This window comes from Triturus cristatus, chromosome 2_1, assembly GCF_964204655.1.
Source record: "Triturus cristatus chromosome 2_1, aTriCri1.1, whole genome shotgun sequence".
In the NCBI taxonomy this organism is placed as follows: Eukaryota; Metazoa; Chordata; class Amphibia; order Caudata; family Salamandridae; genus Triturus; species Triturus cristatus.
The window spans coordinates 652,940,735-652,967,676 of record NC_140581.1 but is presented as its reverse complement, the minus strand read 5'-3'; positions in this window follow the sequence as shown (position 1 = coordinate 652,967,676).

The window sequence follows — 26,942 nt, the reverse complement described above, 5'->3', positions numbered from 1 at the left end:
CCCCAGCTGTTAAAAAGTACCCTATCCCCAGTCCTGAAGCCATAAAACACTACCCTGAAAACTACCAAGCCCCCCACCCTGAGCCCTAAAACCGCCTTCACAGCCCTATAAAGTACCCTGACCTCCCGCCCTGAGCCCTAAAACCCTAAAAAGTTCCCTGACCCCAAAACTCCTAAATAAACCACACATATGTGTGGTAAGGGCATATGCGTGATTTAGACATGTGTGGTTCCGCCTGCATTGTTTAGCCACAATTAGTTTAGGCTCTGTGGTTAAGGCTGTGTGGTTAAGGCTGTTTCCCACAAGGATTCAGTCATTTGCGAATTGACCTATTAGTGCATAGGTTGGTTTGCTTCATCATGTGAAAATCAGGACTAGGAGGGTAAATTATTTGGGCATGGAGTCCGCGGAAAAAGAGTTAATTAGACAATCAACACAAGAACTGCTAGTCTAGCTGTCACAGAAGGATTCCACCTGTAATCAACTTTATTACACACCATAGCGCCTAAAAACGCATCTATAAGGTATTTGGACAGATGTGTTAGAAGCAATATACCTCTGGGTAGATAGCGCCATACTCTATGCTTCTGTCTAGAGTTGGAGCATTATTGGTGGAATATTATTTTGAAATTATGTAAAGTATGTACAATAAACACTGTTCTAGGTACACATATGACTTTGTTGGAACGCTTCCGATAAAGGTAGCTCTAACCTTACAAGGGAGTTGAATTAAACTGTTTTCTGACATTGTGCAAAAGTTCCCATGCCAGCAGCATGGTGGGTAACATCAAATTCTGTCTAAATTATAGAATGAGTTTATTGCAATGACATTGTCAATGAAGAAATATGAAGCTATTTGCTGAGAGTTTCTGGAGGCAAATCAGGAATATGAATGAAGGTAGTTCTTCTTACCCATGCTCTTTCTTATTTTGCCTACAGATGGACTTGCTAACTGATAATTGTTTACAACGTTGACGTGTTTATGTAGTGATCCTTTGTGTTATCTAATTCCTGTTATTGTACCACTCTATATGCACACCATTCATAGTTCTCTGAAAAAAAGAAAAAAACTTACACAAATGGAGTCTAGGTTGAAAGCACTGGCACCCAAAACATGTGCTGTCCTATTCGTCATACCATCATTCTAGTATTCCCAATACTACAAAAAAGGATGTTTGGACAAGTTTGGGTGTTCTTTCTGATTCAGGAAAAAATTCCAATAGGCTGAGTTCGAGGTGAAGGTTTTTTTTATATATATTTATATATACGGGTGATATCAGGATTCTGTTGTGGTATAATAACGTGTGAAACAGACAGCCAATAAGTGTTTCGCCCCCTTACATGGCCATCCGGCCTGGGGCTTCTTCAGGGCGTATCGGGTAAACAGGATGGTTTGCGGTTTTTACTAGGTTTAGGGAACTGCAGAGATCCTAAGTCAATCTCTAAATCTCGGGCATAATCCCACCGGTGTGTATTCGTATTGGGATACAACTCCCCTTTTCTCTTTCAACATAGTATTCCCAATATGTTTCCCTGCTCAGGTGGTATGTGTCATGAGGTACCCTGGCAAGCTCGCTGTGTGACTTCTAGGCTCCACTGGACTATAGATGTGCACCCAATATGAAACTCCTTCTACCATGTGTGGGTGCTGCGATAACCATGCTGGTCATCAGATAACCAATTGTTGGTGGCAGCTGATCTGTAATTTTGAGGTCTAGGCCCTTTTTCTTTTGAGCCCAGAAATGTGGAGCTTGTCAACTGACTCTGTGCAGTGTGTCATGGTGTGTCTCTTTTATTGTCCCTGGACATAGTCATTTTATGTGAGAAGTGCTGGCATATATGCCGAGAGGTCCTCTGTATGTAGCCCTGGTTTGTACTGTGCTCCAAAGGGATCGAGATAGCCAGTGATTAGTCCGTTCCTCCTTCCTTCACATACCCCTGCACTGGTCTCTACCATTGCACTTCACTGTATCAGCCTTTGTAAGCCAGGAGTTGTGCTTCTAGTCTTGAATATTAATTAATCCCCTTCAATGGAGTAGGGATATTTTTGTGTGTGCACCTTGGCTGGATCAAGCCAGATCTTGCAGGTCAGCTTTTGGCCAGTGCCGGCGGCTCCTCCACTATGGCGGAGGAGCACTGCCCCACTTCTTTTAAGCAATGCGAGAAGCAAAATCATAAAATGATAATAACTTTCACTTATTATCATTTTATGTGTTTTGGTCTGCTTTGCCGGCAGGCGGGTGGGCAGGCCTGCTCTGCGAGCAGCACAGTGGAGTAGTGCTTTGCCCACTCTTAAGTGCGCAATGTTTGGTCGGCGCTCTCAGGCTGCCCAAACCAGTCATGCACACTTACCCCTTCTTCATGCAGGCTGCATTACAGCCTGCACGGAGAACATGCCCACCCCTCTAGCATCTGGCTGAGCGCTGTGTCCTGGTGCTCAGACCAATCACAACACTGCATTGCGGGCTGCCTGCTTCCCGTTCCTGTGTCGTAAGCAGGAGCAGAGAAGACGTAGGACCCGGCAAGAGCAAGAGCAAGGTAGGTGATTTTCTTTCTCCCTTCCCTCCGCAATTGTGACGTCCCGTGCGACACCCCTCCACGACTCCCGCACCCGCCCACCTGTGAGCCATTCCAGCCGCAACTGCTTTTGGCCTGAAAGAGAGAACACCTAAACAAAGGACTTCCACCACTAGCACGTCTGCTGCTAAACACCTTCTCAAGTGAGGAGGGCTGCCTGCCAGTGGGCACTATCCTGTGGGCTGATTAGACAAGGAAGAGTAAACTTAGCAACAGCAAGTGATTGACTGAAGGGGCATCCGAGCCAGTCACACAAACCCAGTAGAGATTACAAAATGCTTGCCATCACCACAGCATCCAGATTGATATAACTTTTCAGGACATTGGGTTTTGGACAGCTGATTTGTACCTTCAGCAATATGTGCTTGGTGCTGACTGAATACCTACAAATATTTAAGTGCAGCTAAATGTGAGTCACCCGTCAACCTATCCATCTCCAGAACTATTTCTGCTTACACCCTGACCTGACAGGCAGATATGCAAGTTCACCTTTTATCTTCAAGAAGGTCCCTGCACTAGCAACATTATAGGATTGAACCAGCGTCAGAAAGTTTGGCTGCCTGCCTGGGAGGAGCAGGGAAATATCCAGGTCTGAGGAGAAGAACTGTTATTACTGAAGCCTGAAGAAGGTAGAGGTAGACTGCCTGGCATACCCTGAACCATACAACTATAGGCCCAGCTCCAGGGGATATTCTCAAGAACGTGTGATAACCAACACAACCTTCAACATCGCAGTCAATCGCGGGAAATTTACACCGTGTTAACCAAGTATTCACAACACGGCGGTACCATGCAACAGTCTCCAGATAACGCGTCAACTGCCTGCGTTAAAATCAACGCCATGCCGCGAAAATTCAAAACACGAACGCAAAAAAAGCTGTGATGAGGCCAATTGCGATACAAAAATCAGCGAAAACCAGCTTCAGGCCTGCAATTCACACGCGTCAGGCGGAAACAATCACCATAAAAGTAGAAAGAAAAACGACAAATGCCAAACAACAGTAAAGCACAATGGACGTTGCCGGAGCAAGTACAGAGGAGAACCAGAAAACCACAAGCCCCCCAGAAGACCACCCTGGGACCTCGGGGTCAGGGAAGAGCAAGCGGAGGAAGAGTAGGAAGAAAAGGTTCAGTCCGCAGGAAAACAGGATCCTGATAACGGAGGTGATAGAACACCATCAACTACTGTTCACCACCTCCACCTCCACTGTGTCATTGGCAACAAAAAATGGACTATGGCAGTCCATCGTGGATAAGGTGAATGCAGTCGGAGTGCTGAAGAGGACAATGGAAGAGGTCAAGAGACACTGGAATTAGGTCAAGCGAAAAACCAAGCTGAAACTCGCCAACAACCGGAAGGCAGCAATGCATGGAGGTGGGAGTCCAGCGCCACAGGAGGAGCTGGAAGAGATGGAGGAAATGGCGGCCACAGTCATCAGTGGGGAGACGGTGGCAGGAGTCGAGGGCACGGACACTGCTCAACAGGACCGGACACAACAGCAACAGGGTGAGTAACGACCATGGACTGGGGGGACGGGGGGAGAGGGGCACAATGGCACACATGCACAATTAAAAAGAGCACATCTGCGGACAAACCATGCCCCAGACCACCAACTCCCACCAAGAGACCAATGTACCCAAGTATGCAACATGTCAGCACTGTACAAGCACAGAAGTCAAAGGCACACCGCATGAAAGGGATAAGGGGCAGCAAAATCAGAGCTGCAGGGGCGACTCCCCCAAAATGCGGCACACAAACATCACATGCAGAGCACATCAACATTGACAACGATGTGGCTCACTCCACAAAACACCTACAACAGAACACAGGACACAACTGGTGCCGCTTGGGTGCAGACACTGGCCAATCACATTTGGCATTGCAGGTAAATGTGAGTTGATATTGCACAAGTACAAACACACAAACGTCTGTTGTCAAAATGTCCACTGTCCCCCATCAAATAGGCAGCTCCTCCCAAACAGCCACAATGTACCCAGTCATGCTGTCTGTAGGAAAACATGTACGATGCGATAACATGCTTGTGGACACATTGTTAAACTGCATCTCCCCTTCACATTGCAGAGGGAGATTCAACACCTCCTGCAGGGCAGGCCAACCATCTCTTCTCTGATGATGAAGAGGACCTCCACAGCTTTGACTCTGGCGCCCTCCAACTCCTCGTGGAGAGCCTACACAGCCCACTTCCAGAAGCTGGGCAGCCCAGCTGCTACGAAGAGACCCCACCCCCTGCACAGACCACACAGCAGGCAGCACCCCCACCACAGCTGCCTCCCAGGACCCCCACGACAAACACATGGTCTTCCAATGCCGAGTGTTGGAGTGCCAGGAAAATCTGGCAGAACAGGTGCGGGTGGGCTTTGACCTCTTGGCAGACAAACTAGATGCCATACGTGGGTGTCTAAGTCCCATCAGGACCACTCACGGTCCCTAACGGACAACCAAAGTCCACTCCATGCCCTCCAACAGACCATGGCTGACATCGCTGGAGTCCTGACTCAGAGAATAGAACAACTGTCCAGTCGGAGTGGCTCTAGCGATGTCACACGGGAATTGGGAAACATGCAGAGGTTAATGGAGACCATGGAGCGGGCAAATACGGAACGAGTGGCTGCCACGGCTGCACACCAGGGAGAGGTAGCTGGGTTCCTCAATGACCTCAGGACCATCCTCATTGCATTGCTGTTACAAGGCCTGGTGCTGATGCATGCTGCTGCTACCACTCCATCCACATCTCCACCCCCTGAAGTGTCAGTGCCACACAGTGCAGCAGACCTTCCACCTCTGGGCACTGATGTGTCACTGCCACACAGTGTTGGAGACAGAACACCACCACCCACACATGAGGCACATGAAACAGCAGAGGACGAAGATGCGGATGATTCTGCCCTCATGGTAAGAAGTAGGCCTGGGCAAAAATTTCGTTCCGTTCGCGGAAATTGCGATATTTTGACATTTTTGCGTTCCGCGGAGAGCGCGAAAATGTCAAAAATTCCGGTTTCCGCAGCTTGGCGATAATTTGTTTCTTGCTCGCGCTGTAAAATGATACATTCTCGCGCGCGCGCGATCGCCTTACCTGAATCCCTGCGTTCGCCGACAAGTTTTCTTGATCCGGTCGCGTTCTCCATGAGATGTTGTATTGTTTTTAGCCATTTGCGCTGTCTCGCGACAGTTCGCGCCCGCAGTGACGTCATGCGTCGCGCGATCACGTCTTTCTTCTCGCGATCATGCACCGCGAGAACAACTCAAAACAAGATGGCCGCGCACGCAAGCAGCCACATGGGTAAGTTGGCGACCCGCAACCATGCAGAAAATCGCGCGAACATGCCGGAAAAAAACTTCCGCATCTTCGCGATATTTCTGCTTGTTTGCGATAATTTTAAACATTCTCGCGATAATTTGCGAAGGTTAATTCCGCAAATTCCGCCCACCCCTAGTAAGAAGGATGCAGTAGCATGCATCTCCGCCATAGGGCTGGCTTCAGCTTGGTTCTGCCCTCTGCATCATCACCTTCCACTGTCCCCCGATGCACTCTGCGACACTCACCTTGGACCTCGACATGGACTGCCATATGCTGTTTGATCGCCAATGACACAGCAATCAGACTGCGGACTGAACTCTTCCTCTTCCTTTGGACTTGTCATTCCCTGAAGGACTCTGGCTGGCCCTCCACGGGCCAACCTTGTCATGTGGAGTTTGCATGGCACTCTATTGCTCCAGATGCAACACTCCACTGAATGTGCATTAAACATTCATATTCACACAGATGTGTCATGTCTATGGTCTTTCAAGTTTGGAAGTATGGATGAATGTAGGCTCACTGGACTCCTCTTACGTCCATGTGGCTCATGTCGTAGAACAGGGGTCACAGGGTGATACATTGCTGAATGCGGTCCGGGTGGCGCTGGCACAACAACAGGGACACACGCATGAATTACTTACTACTTCAGCCCAGTATGGAACAACACCCAGGCACCCGGGGTCATTTACAAACTCTTAAGTTGGACTGGCATTCGCCAGGCCAGCCCACTCTGCTTACGCTCACGGGGGAGACGGCAACGCTGCATGTCCCAGGTCTTCCCTGTAGTGATCTTCTGATCACAGGTTTAGTTGTCACCATGCCACAGCCACTCCCTCACGACTGGTTTACACCCACACCACACCCATCCAGCACACGTGTCACAGGACATCTGACCCTGGCAATAAAAAGGGCCGGGCGCACGTGCTCAACGCCGTTTCCATTCTCTATCTGGGTGCATCCGTGTGGTGTTAATGTAGGCATGAGGGCCTTGGGCCCTGCAACATCACATTCCCCAGAACCGGAGGTGACATGATGGAGCCCGCAACACGATGCCCAATCATACAGGACCCATGACTTTGGGGCACAGACTTGGTGGCACCGGATACATTGCGGTGGCACAGGCACACCGCGACTGGATGGTGACTTTGGGTGCACTGAGGTAGGGGCACCTTAAGTGCTGAGCGGGTGTGCAGCCTGCACTGATGCCCCGTCCCAGCGGTCCGGACTGCTCAGGATTTGTGTGCCCTGCTGGACTGCAGTGTAGGCCAGAGCCAGCAAGCAGTGCAGGCCTACCGCCACGTGGCGTCGCATCCCGGATCACAGAGTTAGTGGCACCTCAAGAGCTGAGCGGGTGTGCAATCTGCAATGACGCCGGGTGCACTGGTATGTCCTCTGCCATGGCGAAATCAAGACTCAGAATCAAATGTGAGACCTGGTCGCCTGCGGAGCGGGGCTGCAGGATGTGGAGGGTGCCATGTCCGCGGGCATGTGGCTTGCAGCAGCACGTGGCGGGCCCTTATTGCTACACGCCAAGGGCAGAAGGTGAGCAGTGAGGCCTGGGTGCACAGGGGTGGGCATGCACTGCTGGGCGGCGGGAGGGGCTGGGGTGCATCTGCCTGGGTGCGCAGGGGCAGGCATGCACTGCTGGGCAGCGGGAGGGGCTGGCGTGCATCTGCCTGGGTGCACAGGGGCGGGCTTGAACCGCTGGGTGGCAGGAGGGGCTGGGGTGCATCTGCATGGGTGCGCAGGGGCGGGCATGCACTGCTGGGTGGCAGGAGCGGCTGGGGTGCATCTGTCTGGGTGTGCAGGGGCGGTCAGGCGAGGATGTCTTGTGCAATTGTATGTACTTTGCCATTCATGTATATGGACTCTGTTTCAGATGACTGATCTGTTTCAGAAGTGTGACCTGGTGAACTGCACTACATACTGGCACGTGGTTGGAGACACACCAGTGGCAGCAGGTGAACAGTGTGGCCTGGGTGTGCATTGTCGGCACTCTCTCTCCCTGTCCATCTCCTCTGTTATCTGTGTCTCTCTCCCCCTCTCCGTCTGTCTTTCTCTTGCTCCCCCTCTCTGTCCGTCTTTCTCTCGCTGCCCCTCTCTGTCTGTCTTTCTCTCGCTACCCTCTCTGTCCATCTTTCTCTGGCTCCCCCTCTCTGACCGTCTTTCTCTCTCCCTCTCTGTCCGTCTTTCTCTCACTCTCCCTCTCTGTCTGTCTTTCTCTTGCTCCCCCTCTCTGTCGTCCTTTCTCTTGCTCCCTCTCCTTCGCTCTCTCTCTCCTTCGCTCTCTCTCTGTCCTTTGATGTGCGCAAGACACACCTTCTGATCATGATTTTTGTCTTGCAGGCTGTGACCTACGGATTGTCCCGAGTGGAGACACCATGTGTCTTCATTTCTGTTCTGTGTTTCTTTGAATACATTTTCATTTGTTACATCGTAGGTGAATGTGTGATGCTCATTTTTGAGATGACACATGCATGTCACCAAATGTGATTGTGCGACATCAGGCGGATTATTTGGTACATGATTCCGTGTAGTTAATGTGCCATGTCTTTGGCCGGGGGGGTGAGGCCCGGATGGGGGAGGGGTCCTGGGGGTTGTGGCGGTGGTTGTTGTGGCCCTGTTGGGGCTCCGAGCTGCATGATCAGTGGCTCCATGGCATCTGTTGCCCTTCAGGTGTGGCTCTGGGCTGGGCTCCATTTTGTGGTGCAGGCTGTGGTCCGACCTTCCACCAGGTCAGAGCAGGTATTAATTTCCTGCTCCTAACACGCCTCATCGCCTGTTTTGTGATCTTATCGCCGATCTGGCTGGTCGTTGAGAATGTTGCGGAGTGGTATTGTCACGGCTTTTTGCACGGGAACGCCTACTCTGAATCTCATTAGCGATAGTTGCGGGGGTCATCTGTGGCAATGTTTTTTGCGGCTGCTATCGCAGGTAAACTGGTGCTATGGGCTGTTAGCACCAGCTTGTGAATGGGGCGATAAATTTATCGTGACTTTGGCTGTGATAAAGTGCCGTTAACTCGGCGATAGCTCCTTGAGAATATGCCCCTTCGTGTGCTGCCGTGAGGACATGTATTTGTGACACATCACCGGAAAAGCTCGTCAAATCATCTTTGCGTCCCCTTGGGAGGGGGACTATACACAGCCTTTCAGCAGTGTCCTCCACGCCACAATGTCACTCTTGACTGCTGCTCCTGCATCTTGGCCACAAGTGCTGAATCCCCGTGGTCTCCACCAAAGACATCACTGCAGCAGCTTGCACTATGAAACAGAGTAAAAACATTCAAACCGATCTATCTGACTGGCTGCGCACTGGGCTGTTTTTTGTTAGGATTGCAAGGGCATTCCGTCAGATAATACTGTTTTCTAAGAACCATATTTAATTAGCACTTCAACTTTACTTGAATATAAGACATTTGTTGTTAGTAAAGATAAAACGCAAACTGAACAGCATTTTTTATTGCTTGTTGTCGCTGATCTGACTAAATCTAGCATTCTACTCCACTCCTTCCCCTAAGAGAAACCTTCTCGACGCCTTCAAAATAAAATCCTTAAAAAAGGAGGTGTTTGGCTTCCTTCTCCAATAGCATCTAGATCCGGCGGCTCCAGGGGCAATGGGCTTGTCATAAGCATTGTCAAGTTGTTCTTGAGGGTATTTGGCTCCGAACACTGGACAAAAATGTCTATTAATTCATTAATATACACTTTCATTACCTATGCTCTATGCCTATGCCTGCAATTATGTGATTGCACCACGAAGTCGATATTTATGAACAGCACAGAAGTGCTCAGCACATTATTTCCCTTCTGTCCAAGACGCTTCTAGTGTGATACAGTTCACAACTTTGTTCAGCTCAATTTGTAATTTGAGGCCACACATTTGAAACACAAATGGCGTCAGACTTCATATAGTTGAGCGCTAAATTCAGACATTGAGGGGGATATTCACAAGGAAGTGGTGAAGAGAGCCTTCTTGGCTTAACGCCTCTCTCCGCTACTTCGGTAACACAAGGCAGCACCATATTCACAAGGATATGGTGCAGCCTTGTGTTTCCCCCTGCGATGGTACTAACAAGCGCCTGCGCAGGCACCCTTGCACCCAGAGTGCAAGGGTGTCTGTGTGCAGGGCAGGATTGTTTATGTGTAGGAAGGTGTCCCTTCCTGCACATAAACAATCCTAAATGCAATTCTCTCACTTTCATGTGTGCTGCTTTAGTGACAGAATGGCATTTTAAAAAAAGGTTTGTTTATGTATAGGAAGAGACACCTTCCTGTACATACACAAACCATGGCAATTTGCTTTTTCCATGTGTGCTGCACAAGGCAGCACACATGGAAAAAGCAAAAACGAGGAGAAATAAAGCATTTCTCCTCATCTCGCCTGTTTAAGACCAGGATTGTGAACAGGGGCAGCATCAAACTCAACGGATGTTGCGGTGGAAAGCCCACTGCAACACCCATTACCCTCCCCTTTCACGCTAAATATATAGTGAAAGGGTGCTTTATTTACAAGGCAGCCTTAAGCCACATTAAGTGCTTTAACACTGCCTTGTGAATAAGGCGAGGTCCGTATCGCCATCACAACCCACTGAAAGTGGCTTTGTGGTGGCGATAGGGGCTTGTGAATATGCCCCAGAATTACCAAATCTCCAGCTTGGAACCGAGAGCCGCTTACTTTGATTATATGCTATCCACTTCGAAATAAATAATTAAACCACTTGAGCATTTAACAAATATTTTTTTCGGGACTGTGCTTGAACGAGGAAGCAGAAATGCAAAGCAGCCTTCCTCGCCAATTCCAAAAACAAGAAAACTCCTCATTCATAGGCCAAGCTCGTGGCTGCGTCTCTTTTAAAGGGCACCTCTTTTGAAGGCGCTCCATGCTGAGCTTCAGAAGCGCGGCAAAATGCGGAGCCTTTCTTCAGATGGCGTCTTCGATGCATGTATTCATGTAATTCAAAACATTTTAGAAATGGGTACACCAGGTACTTAAAATCCCGGTGTGCTGCGGAAAATAATGAACTGTGCGTCTTGTCTAAGAAAGCCATTTGCAAAGGTGAAGGAATAACCTTCACAAAATCGCAGGCAGCCTCGTCAGGAGCTATTTGACAGGTGCAGCTCCATCCATCTAATTTTATGATGAATTATTGTAGAACGAGCGAGTCCTGCTTAGATTGTATGTTATAACATTTGATCTCCTTGCACTTGAAAAACTGTGTCAGACAGACATGTTAATCAAAGAACATCAGTGCTGACCTAAGGCAAAGTCAAATTTTGCATTCACCAAGGAGGCCAATTACATATCCTGGACTCGCAGGCTCATAGATTGGTCCAAAGAACAGAATGAGCGGGGATGGATCTCAGGAAAAGGTGGTATGTGTTGTTCACATAGGTTCTGAGCATTGCCAGCCCAGCACTATTGATGTGGGATAACTGTTGATGTGGGATAGCGCTGTGTGTCTTTCTGATCTGATTAACTTTTAAGCACCAATATGCAAATGGTCAGGCATAGACGGCCAAGTATAAAATTATTAAAGAACTACAACAGCACTGTTCAAAACTGTTACTATACAAGGCATATGCAGATTTAATGGAATTTAAGCAAAGGCAAAACTATCTTACTTTTACTTTAAGTCACGGCACCCGAAGATGCATGATCTTACTTCGATTTGGGATTCTCCCTTTTAAATCCCTAACTTGCAATTGGACACAAAATAAAAATGTCGGAAGCCTATGCAACCTCTGTCAAGGAGCAGTTCAAGACCTGATACATGCATTGTTCATATGCCCTAACTCCACAGTCGTTGCTGCTAGAAAGAGGTTCCTAAAACCAATCCAAACAAAGTGCAACTGTGCAAATGTACAGAGTTTGATTTCTCTTTTAAAATCACCTCCTAATGAATTTACTTGTTATAACTTGTTTACATTTTTATACATTATTATAAATTTATATTAGGATGAATGTCACAAAGCCTTTTAGTTACAGATGTAATTTTGTTGTTTTTAAATTTCTTATTTGTTGTTCTCAGTAGAGAACTAAATCAGATTTAAAAAAATTGAATTTGAATACAACAGCAGCAGTGGGGGGGAGGGATGCATGTTTCTTGTAGGGCTGAGCATCAGTGACATTATAGCTCACGAGAAAGCCACATTGCTGTTTTGTAACTCGATCGAATCGGGTGAATTTCTACATGATCTGACCGCCCACCCGTCCCCTTCAAGAGCTACAGATACTAGAGGTATTGATAAATGTGGGAGAGGGACAGCAATACTAATGATTTTGTGATTTTGGGGAGTAGCTTTCAGGAATTGTCATCCCTACAAATTCCCTCATATTTTTGCCCAATATTTCACACTGAGATTTGTGCTGCTGCCAAAATTAGCGAACGTCTCTGGGTAAAACACCATTGGGGCTTTCACAAAGGTAACACTTGAGAGTAATTTACATATATAATTCACTCTTAAATGTTTGAGTAGCTTTACTGCTTTTGGCTATTGACAAAATCTGAATGTAAAGTTACTCAAAAGCATAGATTTATGTGTCTACACCCCTCAGTTTAGGAGGAAGGGACTCAGAACTGTATTTTATGTCTGGCAGGACATCTATATTCAGGGAAGAGACTCAGGAGCATATTCACAAGGAGCTATCACCGAACCAACAGCACTTTATCACAACCAAAGTTGTGCTAAAAATACCTCCCCATTCACAAGCTGGTGTAAACAGCCCACAGCACCTGTTTACCCACGATAGCAGCCGCAAAAAACATCGCCACAGAGGACCCGTGCAACTATCGCTAATGAGATGCAGAGTGGGTATTCCTGCGCCAAAATCTGCGACAACTTCACAGCACAACACTCTCAACGACCAGCCACATCGGCGATAAAAACACAAAGCAGGCAATGAGGCGCGTAAGCACCAGGAAATCTACACCTGCTCTGACCTGGTGTAAAGTCGGACGGCAGCCTGCACCACAAAAGGGAGACCTGACCAGGGCCACACCAGAAGGGCAACAGAAGCCATGGAGCCATCCATCATGTGGCCCGGACACTCAAGAGGGCCACAACACCCTCCAACACCACACCCAGGCCCGCCACACCCCCCCCGGACCACCCCCAACCCCATACTAAGAAACTGCAAACCAACACCACGAATCCCAATACAAACATTTTGCCTGATGTCGCACAAGCAGGAAAATCAACAGACATGCTTGGCCAGCAAATGGAGACTCAGTCAAACAGCAATGCAATCACCAACACAAAACACAATACAAACAAAAGCCGAGACAACCCTTAGGATGAGTCCTAGCGGCTCCTCACTGGACAATCCGTAGCACACAGCCTGGAAGACCAAATCCAAGAGAAGAAGGTGTTCCATGTGCCCAACAAAGGAAAGAGAGGGAGAGAGCGAGGGAGAGAGACGGAGTGAGATTGCACAAGCAGAGCGGCACCTGGCTCCACATGCCAACATGTGTGTGTGTATCACCATCCGTACACCATGAGCCCAAGGCCGCATCCCAATCTCAGCACCAAAGCCACATCACATTCTGAAAACGCAAGTAGTAGTCAGAGAAACATCAGGGATGAAAGCTCAATTGTTCCAATGCAGAAGGCGGGAGGACACCTGCACCTTTGACCTTGGTCCAGAACGCACCTGGAACACCCTGAGAGAGATGCCATGGCAGATGGGGATGACTCCCACACCACGCATTCCACAAATGAACTATCCGACTCATCCACTGGTACCCCCGCATGGGATGCCCTTGACACTCATGGAAACAGCAACCCACACTCCCCAATGTTTCCCACGCATTCAAATCATTGCTCAGAGCTGTGGCATATATTCCACACAACTGCCGCAATTCAGAAGAGTGCCGGTTCCACGAGACGCACCAAGGCAATGGCAGGTCATACCGGGCACATGCACAACTCCCGTCACGTGGAACAGTACCATGCATGTATGCTGCATTTACTGGGCACAGTGCCATTGGCAGTGCTGCGGATCAGTTACCGGCTCAGCTTCCGCATTGCCTACGACACCTGCGTCCAGCCCTGGTTCCACTGCCGAACATGCACATTCGAGTGTCCCATGGATGTCTGCCTATCCAACACAACTGTTGATGAATTGGACTATGACTTGTGTCTGCGCCCCCTGTTGGATCATGAACAGGAGTGTAATCAAGACAGCCATGCATGGGATGCCCTGATATACTGCGTATGTATTGGTAGTTGTGCATGAGAGATTGCACAATTCCTCCTGTGCAGTGACCACATCGAGGCGCTCCCCAATTGGGCTGTGTTGCGGATTGGGGAATTGGCATGGGCTGAGCACACCTGCCCGTGCCACTTAATGGATTGGCTCACCCTGGGGTTCCTTGAATATGACAACGACGTACTATTGGAACACATTGCACATGAAGCTGCACGGGCATTCATGGACGAGTAACACGTTCCTGCTGCCACATCCGATTGTCACCCACAGCACATGTCCCAACTACTTGTTGCATCGTGGGGATTGCTCACACATCCCACCACAACAGAGGACACATCTGCCTTTGTCCGGGCTCTGGATGCATGTGCGTAGAACAACGCGTGTGTACACACACCTGTGCAAGGTGATGCAGGTCCATGCTCGGTGCAACACAGTGTCGCTTGGCAACGTTGGCAATTCGGACACACTGCTGGGGGAGAGCACACACATGGCAAGGTAGCACAACATGTGAACTTGTCGGACCCTCACACCTGATCACTGTCAGCAGAGCAGACAATCAGCGCACTCATGAGGCAGAGCACTATGTAGATCCCATGTTCAGTGAGTTGTGCCCCCTCTCATGGGGCAATGGGCAGACACCAAACAACACATGACTCATCCAGCAGGGCAAGGTGGGCTGGGTGCGTTGCCATCCGTGATGAATGTTGCCCATTTTAGCCCCAACATTTTCTGAACCTCTACATGTACCCATGCTTCTTGTAAGTGTCTAAAGCATGTCCCTGCCTGTTGTGGCCGTTGCCTCGTCCGTATTGACACTCACATGCCAATAAAGTCTAAGCAACTCCACTGGTGTCTAACTGTGAGGTGTGTTGTTTGGATTGTCCACTCGTGTGCCACAATGAGCATCGTCCCTGCACAGGGAGGAACTGACTGACACATGTGCAATGGTGCTGTGTCCGTTTGGCAAGCTCCACCTCTGTGAGCCAGACATTGTTTTTGGATAGGTGCTGGACGCCATGTGCACTTACTTAACTTCAGCAATGTGAGTATGGTGTCCAACCTCTGACCATATGGAGCAATGTCATATATCACAACAGAATGTGTCCACACAGATGTGTGTGAGTAGGTATGCTACGTGAACTTCTGGTGTCACATGTGCTGTAGTACACCACTCCTGGTCTGCTTTCGTTTGGGACAGTCCTACACACAGCCCTATTCAATACATGGATGTGTGCCTACGTTGGGAGTTGTGAGATTGTTGTTGATGTGCAATGGGGATACAGCTAGTACTCACCTTCACAGTCATCCAATTGGCCATGTGTCTCAGGGATACACATGCGCATAGATGTCAGTTACAAGGGTGTGCCTTCATGTGCAATCATTGTACCTGCATACAGCCATACCTCCATATATGAGTGAACATAGTGATGACACATCTGTGTGGTTTAGAATGTTTTATTCACATTCAGGTGATTGACGGAGCTGGGGCTGAACATGGCGAATCAAGCCCACATCACATGGAAGCCCAGTGGTGTGCCAACCAGAGTCCTTTGGGGATTGCCTAGTGATTGGGAAGAGGGAGAGTGCAGTTCACAGCAGGATAGCTGTGTAATTGGCCAGCGGTGAAGAAATGGCAGTCCGTGTTGGGGTCCGGGTGAAAGTCGCAGAATATTCCGGGGGTCACTATGAGGTGTTTCCCAGGCCATGATGCATAGATCATAACCAGGCAGTGACAGGCCATACGGCAGTGATGGCTGCTACTGCCAACTTCCTCACACAGTAGTTCACATCCCCTTCTTACTCTCCTGATATGGGTTCTGTGTCCAGTGTGTGTGGCGGGGTGATGGATGCATCACTTTGTGCCACTGACACATCAGACTGCGAAGGTGATGGGGCAGCATCACTGTGTGCCATGGACACATCAGGGGTCAGAGCTGTGTGTGTCGATGTTCCCGCTTCAGTCATCTGGGAATGGCTCAGTGGCAGCAATGGCAAGATGAAGTACTGCAGGGCATTGAAGTCCCCAGCTACTACTCGCTGGTGTCCATCCGTGTTAGTCATTCTTCCAGCCTGCATCTCCTCCATTGTCTCCATTGACCTCCGCATCTGTCTCAACTCTGTGCTGTCATGGCTGGTACCTGTCTGCCCACACAGTTCTTGTGTACGATTCATGGCACCAGCGAGGTCAGCCAAGGTCTGTGGCGGAGCATGGTGCGGACAGGGGGTGTCCGTAAGGGACTGTACGTGGTCCCTGATGGGACTCGGACACCCGCGTATGGCATCGAGTTTGGCTGCCATGAGCATGAAACCCACCCGCAGCTGTTCGGCCAACTCCACCTGGGAAGACCACACACATTGTATGTGCTCCATGTAGTGGTCGGGGGTCCTGGGAGACAGCCGTGGTGGTGTGTGTTTCTTGCTGTGTGGTCTGTGCAGGTGGTGGGGTCACCTCGAGGCAGCTGGCCTGCCCTGCTCCTCGGAGGCGGAGGCTGTCCATTGTCCCTAGAAGGGTGTCTTGACATATGTGCAGGTTGTCCTCTTCCTCATCAATGATGGGAAGTGTGGTGTGCTCTGCAGGAAGTGTTGCTTGTCCCTCTGCAATGTAAAGGGGAGATGCAGGTTAACAGAGTTACACATGTATGTTGTAGATTTGCAGAAGTTTACATTCAGACTGCATGCCAATGTACCTTGTGACTGTTTTGGGAGAGCTGGCTATTTGATGGCAGTCAGTGTGTTTTCGGAATACATGACGAATGTGTGGTAGTACCCGTGCATTATCATCACACTGTGTCAGGCAATGCCAGATGTGAGTAGACAGTTACTATGCACAAGCGGAACCTGTTGTGAGCCCTGTCCTGTGGTGTTGTTGCACATTGTACCACATTGCCGTCGTTGCTGATGTCCTGTGATTGCTATGTGTGTGTGTTGCATTGTGGGGGAGTTGCCCTTGCAGCTCTGATTTCGTGTGGCCTTCTACCTTTGAGCCGGAGTGCCTTTGAATTGTATGCTTTTCGGGGCCTGCTTTGATTTTGACTTTGGTCATATGGGCTCTCGGACAGAATTTGTGGCCTGGTGTATTGTTCGTCTGCTGCGTGTATTGTACAGCATGGGTTGTGGGTGCACATGGACATGTCAGAGTTCCTTTACAGATGTGATCCGCACTGGGCTACCTCCATGTCGATTCGTGGGCCGTGTAGTCAGTGTGGGTCACAGAGCTGCTGCTTTGCTGGATTCAGCCCATGTGCATGGTTCGGTTGTGATATTGGTGATGGGGGACCCTTCTGTGCATATTGTGGATGGGGACCTACTTGGCGTTTCTATGTGTGTTGCAGTGTGCCAAGGCAATCAGGGACATGTTCCACGGTCATTTTGGGTGTGCAGTGTGCTACGCATACTTGTGCATGTGTGCCATTGTGCCCATCTCCCCCAGTCCCCCCCGTCCCTGGTCGTTACTCAGCTTGTTGCTGTTGGGTCAGGTCGTATCGTGCTGTGTTCAGGCCCCCCAATCCTGCCACTGTCTCCTCACTGCTGACTGAGGCCACCATTTGCTCCAGCTCCTCCTGTGTCGCAGGAGGCCTACCTCCAGTCACCGTTGCTGCCTCCCTGTTGACAGCGAGCTTATGTTTGGTCTGCCTTTTCAGATCATGCCAGCGCCTCTTGATCTCCTCCAGTGACCTCCTCGACACTCCGACTGCATTGACGTTGGTAACGATGGCCTGCCATATTTCGGTTTGGGTTGCCAGTGCCGCAGTGGAGGTGCCGAACAGTTGTTGTTGGTGTTCGATCACCTCCGTGACGAGGATCCAGTCTTCCTGCAGGCAGAACCTCGTCTTCCTCTTCCTCTTGTCCTTGCCCTTCCAGGAACGCGGGGTTCGTGGCTGGTCCTCCGAGGAGCTTGTGGTGTTCGGCTTGTCCTCTGCACTCGGTCCGAGTGCATCCATGTTCCTACACAGTTTGAATAGTTTTTTGGCTTTTTTCTCTTGCTTTTATGGTGCTTTTTCCCGCCAGACGCTTGGGATTTGCAGGCCTGTGGCTGGTCTTTGCTGATTTGTGTACAGTGATTGGCCTCATGGCATGATTTTTCGCGTTTCGCAGTTTTGCGGTGTGGTGTTGATTTTGACGCTGACATTTGACGCATTATCTGGTGGCTATCGCATGGTTCCGCTGTGTTGTGAATTCCACGTTGACACTGGGTTATTTTCCCGTGATGGGCTGTGATATTGAAAGTTGCGTTACGCTACTCTTGCGGTAGTTATCACACAATCTTGTGAATATACCCCTCGGTCTTCAGACACTGCATGATAGTGAATAGCAGACTTCAGCACATGCAGTGGAGTCTTCATACTAGGGGCAGAGACCTTCATTTGGCAGTATTAGACCTGGCTTGTCCAGCGGGTTTACCCCTAGACTTTTGAATTTTTGGCCTCCTGTTTTTGATTCTGTTTTTGTTGGTTTTAGGACTCTGGGCACTATACCACTGCTGATCAGTCCTAAAGTGCATATGCTCTCTGTGTAAATGATTATTATGGATTGGTGTTTCCATGATTGGCTTATTTGATTTACTACTAAGTCTCTAGTACAGCGCATTGTGTGTGCCCCAGGCCTGTAAATCAAATGCTGCTAGTGGGCCTGCAGCACTGATTGTGCCACCCACACAAGCAGTCTTGCAAAAGGTTCTCAGACCTACCACTGCGGTGTATGCACACCGTTTTTACTGTCATGTCGACCTGGCAAGTGCACCCACTTGCCAGGCCCTAACCTTCCCTTTTATTACGTGTGAGTCACTCCTAAGGTGGACCCAAGATACCCCTGTGGGCAGGGGGAGTGTATGTGAAATGTAGGACATGTCCTGGTGTGTGTGACATGTCCTGATAGTGAATTACAGTGTAATTTGTTTTTCCCTATTGAAAGGCTAAATGTCCCATAGGATAGAATGGGAGTTTATTTATAACATCTTATACGTATAACTTCCCATCGAGACAAGACAGAACAATGGAGTTTAGTATGCCTCAACTCAGAATATAAAAATGCATCTTTTAGTAAATATTATTTTATATTATGTATTTGAAAATACAACATTTTTGGGAGTGGGTATTTTCTTGTTTAGCCTTCATGTGTGCTCTGCTGGTTTGTGGCTTGATTGGCTTTTGAGTGACAGGGGCAGGGGACATGTATTCACTTTAGACAGCCACTGTGTGCGTTGAGTGTTTCCTGCCTTTCCTGGATGAGTCAGGGCTGGGCTGAATAGACCTGAGCTGAATTGCCAGTATGGGGAGGAGATTTCCTTGCAGCTGAATCAGCCTGGTCTGCCTTACACAATGCTGGCGGGAAGCTGGACCAGGGACGACAGAACTAATTTTGACTGAGCACAGACACTTTCTGCCACAAGAGAACAAAGAGAAATGCAGTACAAATATGTGGGCCAAGACCACGGTAATTTAGAATACTTCTGGACTCAAGAGGAACCTCTGCCAAGGACAAGAGCTGGGAAAACTGAAGGAGTAGTACCACCCCTATGCTGTGCGCTGTATGGGGTGGGCCTGCAGTGGCTATTTCTGCAAAGGAGACAACCAAGACTTTGTAGTATGTTGTGTATCCAGCTTGAAGAAGATGCCCAAGGGCTTGGTGTAGAGCTTGCCTCCTGTTCTGAAGTCTCAGAGACACAAGAGACTTAATTTCTTCTGTCCTCCTGCATCTGGAATGGCTGTTTCAGCTGCCACAGAGGGAAATTGCAACACTGATGTCAGCGGGCGGCACCGCAACCTGCAATGAAGCCGTGGGCACTGCTCGTGAAGAGCATGACGCACTGCCCCGACTTGCACCACAGCCCTGACGCCTGCAGATGCCTGCTGATGCTGCACAGTATCGATTCAGATGTTGTCACCAAAGCCGCTGCCTGCACCAGAGCAGAAGACACCGCTTGTGACGCTCACGACACGCTTCCATGACTCGCACCGCAGCCACAATGTCATCGACGCTGGTGCTTCATCATCGCGGAGCTGATACTGGATGTGAGTGACTTCCTGAATCCATCGACACCACACCGTCATAAGGAACCGCTGCCTCACCGCCACTACGACATTACCTCCCGTGGCAACAGTAAGGAACCTATGCCTCACCTCCCAGACAACTCTAAGGAACTGATGCCTCACCTCCCTTGCATCACAGTAAGGAACCAAGGTCCCCCCTCCCCTGGGTTATAAGGAACCGATGCATCACCTCCCCTATGGTGGTAAGGAACCAACGCCACCTGGCTCCAATGAAACATCACCTCCCCGACGCCGTGCACCATCTTTGCTTTCATCGTTTGCCAAGGTACTGTTTTTGGGAGTCTGTCTGACTCCATGCCCAAAGTCACGCACCTCATGGCCCATGCCATACTTTGGATTTTCACCTGTCATGACGTCGTAATAGCTTTAGGTGGAGTTATTTGTTGCTACAAACTGCATTTGTGTGAATAACTTATTTTTGAGGATATCTTGGTATATGTATTGTGGATTTTTGTCATTTTGGTCTTGTTTGGTTTAAAGATGACTTATTTTTCTAAACTGGTGTGGTGTCCATTTGTAGTGTTTTCACTCTATTACTATATGTCTGCACAAATGCTTTATACACTGCTTCTGAGATAAGACTGCCTGCTCGTGCAAGCTATCTAGGGGGTGAGCAAGGGTTGTCTAAGGGCGTAACTCCCTTACTCTGAGTAGAAGCAAGGGTCCCTATTTGGACAAAGGTACAAACCATTGTCAACTAGATACCCCCATTTCAAACAGGCAGTGAACAGAAACCCTTAACATAGCAATGAATAGGAAAATAACATACACCTGAAAGAAAGCAGACACACTACACACACATTTTCCTGCAACCATATAAATACTGCCCACACTATCAGATCTGTTTCTTTCCTCTTCATCTTTTGGGTCCTGCAGCCATTACTGTGTCTTTCTGCTGAAGGATGCTGCCTGCTTTGAAGAGGAAGAGAAATACATTGAGCAGGAGTGGAAACAGCCATTACTACGTGGTTTTTACCATGTGTAGCCATTACATCACATGCGTTACAACGCATGCGATTTAACAACGCGTAGCATTTACTACGCATACCATTACATCTCATGCACTTTTATAACGCATGCGATGTAATGGCTATCCAAGTAATTGTGAGGAAACTGAGGCTGTTTCCTCACAACGACGTGCATTGCCCCTTGAAGCATGAAGCAGGAACCGGGAGCAGAGATGGCGACGCTGGAGAGGAACCATGGGGAAAGAGAGGTAAGGGGGTTTGTGCTTGGGGTGGGGGTTACTTTTGTAGGGTTTAGGGTTGTGTCAAAGTAGTGTTGTAATGTTTGTGTTGCGTGGGGTTACGTTTTAGTGTATTTTTTGGGTGGTTGTGTAGTGTAGTGTAGTGTTTTAGGGTTGTGTCAGTGTTTTAGGGTTTAGTGTTGTAGTGTTTGTGTAGTCTAGTGTTTTAGGGTAGTGTCAGTGTTTTAGGATTTTGTGTAGTGTTGTAGTGTTTGTGTAGTGTAGTGTTGTAGGGTAGTGTCAGTGTTTTAGGGTTTAGTGTAGTGTTGTAGTGTTTGTGTAGTGTAGTGTTTTAGGGTAGTGTTGTAGTATTTGTGTAGTGTAGTATTTATGGTTAAGGGTAGTGTTGTAGTGTTTGTGTAGTGTAGTGTTTTAGGGTATAGGGTAGTGTTGCAGTGTTTGTGTAGTGTTTTTGGGTTTAGGGTAGTGTTGTAGTGTTTGTGTGGTGTAGTGTTTTAGGGTTTAGGGTAGTGTTGTAGTGTTTGTGTAGTGTAGTATTTTAGGGATTAGGGTAGTGTTTGTGTAGTGTTTTAGGGTAGTGTTGTAGTGTTTGTGTAGTGGAGTGTTTTAGAGTTGACGGTAGTGTTGTAGTGTATGTGTAGTGTAGTGTTTAAGGGTTTAAGGTAGTCTTGTAGTGTTTGTATAGTCTAGTGTTTTAGGGCTTAGGGTAGTGTTTGTGTAGTGTTTTAGGGTAGTGTTGTAGTGTTTTTGTAGTGTAGTGTTTTAGGGTTTAGGGTAGTGTAGTGCATTAGGGTTTAGGGTTGTGTTGTAGTGTTTGTGTAGTGTAGTGTTTTTGGGTTTAGGGTAGTGTTGTAGTGTTTGTGTAGTGCAGTGTTTTAGGGTTTAGGGTAGTGTTGTAGTGTTAGTGTAGTGCATTAGGATTTAGGGTAATGTAGTGTTTGTGTAGTGTTTTAGGGTTTAGGGTAGTGTTGTAGTGTTTGTGCAGTGTAGTGTTTTAGGGTTTAGGGTAGTGTTGTAGTGTTTGTGTAGTGTACTGTTTTAGGGTTTAGGGTAGTGTTGTAGTGTTTGTGTAGTGTAGTGCATTAGGGTTTATGGTAGTGTTGTAGTGTTTGTGTAGTGTAGTGCATTAGGGTTTAGGGTAGTGTTGTAGTGTTTGTGTAGTGGAGTGTTTTAGAGTTGACGGTAGTGTTGTAGTGTATGCGTAGTGTAGTCTTTAAGAATTTAAGGTAGTGTTGTAGTGTTTGTGTGGTCTAGTGTTTTAGGGCTTAGGGTAGTGTTTGTGTAGTGTTTTGGGGTAGTGTTGTAGTGTTTTGTAGTGTAGTGTTTTAGGGTTTAGGGTAGTGTAGTGCATTAGGGTTTAGGGTTGTGTTGTAGTGTTTGTTTAGTGTAGTGTTTTTGGGTTTAGGGTAGTGTTGTAGTGTTTGTGTAGTGCAGTGTTTTAGGGTTTAGTGTAGTGTTGTAGTGTTAGTGTAGTGCATTAGGGTTTAGGGTAATGTAGTGTTTGTGTAGTGTTTTAGGGTTTAGGGTAGTGTTGTAGTGTTTGTGTAGTGTAGTGTTTTAGGGTAGTGTTGTAGTGTTTGTGTAGTGTAGTGTTTTAGGGTTTAGGGTAGTGTTGTAGTGTTTGTGTAGTGTACTGTTTTAGGGTTTAGGGTAGTGTTGTAGTGTTTGTGTAGTGTAGTGCATTAGGGTTTAGGGTAGTGTTGTAGTGTTTGTGTAGTGTAGTGTTTTAGGGTTTAGGGTAGTATTGTAGTGTTTGTGTAGTGAAGAGTTTTAGGGTTTAGGGTAGTGTTGTAGTGTTTGTGTAGTGTTTTAGGGTTTAGGGTAGTGTTGTAGTGTTTGTGTAGTGTAGTGCATTAGGGTTTAGGGTAGTGTTGTACTGTTTGTGTAGTGTAGTGTTTTAGGGTAGTGTCGGGGAGGTCGTGCAGGGTAGTGTAGTGTTATTGTAGGGAGAGGACTGGAGATCGGGGGAGGGTTGTGTAGGGGTAGGGTAGTCACTTACCTTGCAAACTTTAACCACAAGTATAGCTGTACCACACATGCCTTTGCATTGTACTGGCATGCGTGGTAAAGGCATAGTCGTGGTAAAAGTTTGCGATGTAATGGCATGTCGTTGTCATTGACATCGCGTAGTAAAACCCGCGTTGTAATGGAATGTGTGGTATTAGTATGCGATATAATGACATACATTCAGCAGGAGACCGCATTTATAATAAAATCTGAGTTTATAATCCACAGGCAACTACATGGACTGCCTCCATTCTCCTTTAGTGTGACGCAGAAGGCAGCCTCATGGCAGGACGTCACAGAAGCTGTACAACGAATGAAGAGGACAGCGAGCCATGGAAAGTGTACCTCCTCCTTGTCCATAATATATGTCGGAAGGATCTATTTTTTACATATCTGTGTGCACTCACTTAAAGCACCCGCTGCCTAAGGGTGTGACTATATGGTTAAAGCATACTCCTAACACAGCTAGTGGTGCACCACAAATAGTATGTTCATGAAAATAAGTCCCAATCAATTTTACAAACAATTTTTCCAAATTCTTCAGTTTATTTTTGCTTGTATAAAACATAAAATGCGTTAAGCAAAGGACTGTTTTTTTGCCCCTCACAAATGGGGTACCCGGCCGATGTTTTTGTAGACTTGTATAAATTCACTTGTCTTTTGAAATAAAAAGAACATTTCAATAACATACATGCCCAACCTGCTCTATTAGAAGAACAGGCACAATCTCCAGAACATTCAGTGTCTGACTTCCATGATTAGCAAGTATTGCTATCCTTAACAGAGGATGAACCAATGAATATTGAACTGTTGAGGGAAGCACTAAATATTGCTGAAAATATTAACATGGACAGTGGCCTTAAGCAACGCTCTAAATTCATGCCGCAAAACACACATCAGATTATCAATTTGTTTAGGGAGAGAGTGACCAAAGGTCTTTATGGAATACTAGAAAAACTAAACAGTAGACCAATGTTTTTTTTCCAGTTTTGCTGCAAATCTGCGGATCCACCCGCAAATTTGCAGCAAAATTGAAAACAAAAATGTTTTTAATCCCAAGCTTTATCCCTCTGAGATCTCAGCACCATATCTAGTGAGTCAGAGAATTCCTACTGTGCCCCCTTTTCTTTATTGTAAATGTTTTTTGTGGGATGCGGCTCAAGCTGAGTCCCAAGATGGCTGCCAACACTTCCTGGTTGAAGTATTGGTAGCCAATCATATTACAACACAGGGACTGTGGAATCAGTGGAGGAGCAGTGTCCCTATATATATTATTTTTTTACCTTTAATACCGCTAAAACAACTGAATAAATTTACACCAAATCACAAAAAACTTGATCTTCAGAACAAAATCAACCTTTCGGGCTGTAGTTGTGTTCAAAGCCCCTGTGGGAAAATGCATGGGGAAAATGTGTTTTGGGACCCCCTTTTTCTCTGCCCCGCTTGACAGATCACCGCAAATCTTTCAACACAGCAGCTGAGCCGACTGACGTACAGCTTTGAAAATTTCATGAATATTTGTCAAGCGACGCCAAAGATATTGGCAAAAAAAAATATTCTTCTGTGGAAGCCAGGTGCTATCTATGACTACCTACTGGAGATCGTCAGTAGGTGATATATATTTATACTACCCAGTGGCCATCGCTACTGGGTAGTTAAAATGAGGTCAGCAGTTCCATCGGAAAATCATTTAATGTGCTGCTAATAGCTTTGGTCCCTCTTGACGAATCTCTGCAAAACATTGCAAATAGGTACTACTTTTTGACTAGTTTGTGCATGGAAAGTTTCAGGGTGATTCATCAATCAGGATCCAAGAAAAAAAGGGGGGCCCAAAACACAAAATCTCCATGCATTTTACAAAGATTTCTTTAAGAAGGGTTACAGCAAAAACTGCTCAATGGAAATACACCAAATTTGGCAGGAAGCTAGATCTTGATCCGCAGATTTTGTGTTTTGTGATTTGAAGTAAATCGGTTCAGTATTTTCAGAGAAATTAAGGTTTAAAAAATAAAGATATCTGGACAGTTGGGTCCGTGCGAGACTCTGATCGGCTGCCAGCATGAGAAAAATAATGCTGGTAGCCATGAAAAGACTTGGGGGCTTAGTTCCCTGTCCTGGACAGGATAGGCAGAGAAACCTGCCTGGTGGGAGCATTTTTTTTAATTCCTGCCATGCGGGAAGCAAACACAAATTCTGCTCCAAGTGGGCAGGAGCTTTGAAAATGTTCCTGACAGTTTGGCACAGTATTTTGATCTCTTTCCCTGCCCACACTGATGTGGAAAGGAATAATATGTAGAGGGCTTTGGTTGATGCAATGCCTTGTGCGCAGATACCTTGGCAGAAGGCCATTATGAAGTCTGGTTCACTTCCATTTTCTTTGTGGCCTGGGAATTGAACTTTGTTTGTTGACAGTATCCTTGAAGTACCAAGGCACTAACTGGGTCGGCTTGCACTTTAATGTTTTTGTTGCATTGTTGTTGTTGTTCATGTGGTTCTCCAGAATGAGCTTAAGCTATTTAGAAGAAATTTGGCAGTAGATGTTAGGGTGTGGTTGACAAGCGAGGATAAATTCATGTTTTCTATTGCCAATGGAGAAGTCCATGAGGGATATACAAGTTTGTTAAATTGACCTTTGAATGCTAGTTGGACTCTGAGTAGTGTGATGGGAATGACCAGTTAATTAGCCTAATCCAGAAGAATGGGTGGTTTACACTGTATGGCTGGTGATGTTGAGAAGTCAAGCTAGAGGATGTGGAGCTTAGAGTGTATTGGTTGGGCCAGATGCTATACCACATTTGTGCATCAATAAGGTCGAGGATGGTGTCTCTTGTGTTTTTAGTGCTAAAGATGTCTAGGAGGTTGAAGTTGTTCAGAAGGGCAGTATGGGTATTCAGAAGGCATGAGAGGTATAGGAGATTCAAGAATTCAGCTTAGGAAATCATTGATCTGACTAGGGTGCATATAGATGAAGTTGAAGATGATGGTTGGAGGGTGCAGTGGGATGTGGTGTGTATTGGTGACTATATCAGTGTGCCATTCCATATTTGGGCACATAAGAGAAATTCCAGAGCTGATTTGTAATCTGTTACCTCTAAGATGATTTGTGAATTTCTTTAATATTTTTGTTTCCTCAAGGTTCTATATGTGATGCTTCTTTTGCAGCTAAATCATCCCTTAAAATCTTCTTTGCTGTTCACTCTGCTACTTTCTTAAAAGTCACTAGTCACTACACTTTTATTCTCTGTCCATTCTAAGCAGTATGTTCAGGCTCACTAACTGAAGACGTTTATATGAAAAAGACATCTTGGCAGTAGGAGGGAGTTCGTATATAAAACTTAATGGACAGGGCAGCATCCAGACAATCTAAAAATACCTCAGAGTTCTTCGGTTAGCACCTTTATTCATGAGGACTCTGGGTAAGTCTAAAACACCAAGCTTGGTGGGTAGAATGAGCGCAAGGCTCAAAACCCATCTGCTACTCACCAAAATGTTTTTGCCCTCAATAATTAGTCTAACTGGTCTGGGGCATTTGTCAGGGCTAAAGGATCCCTACAAAAATAGCCAATAGTC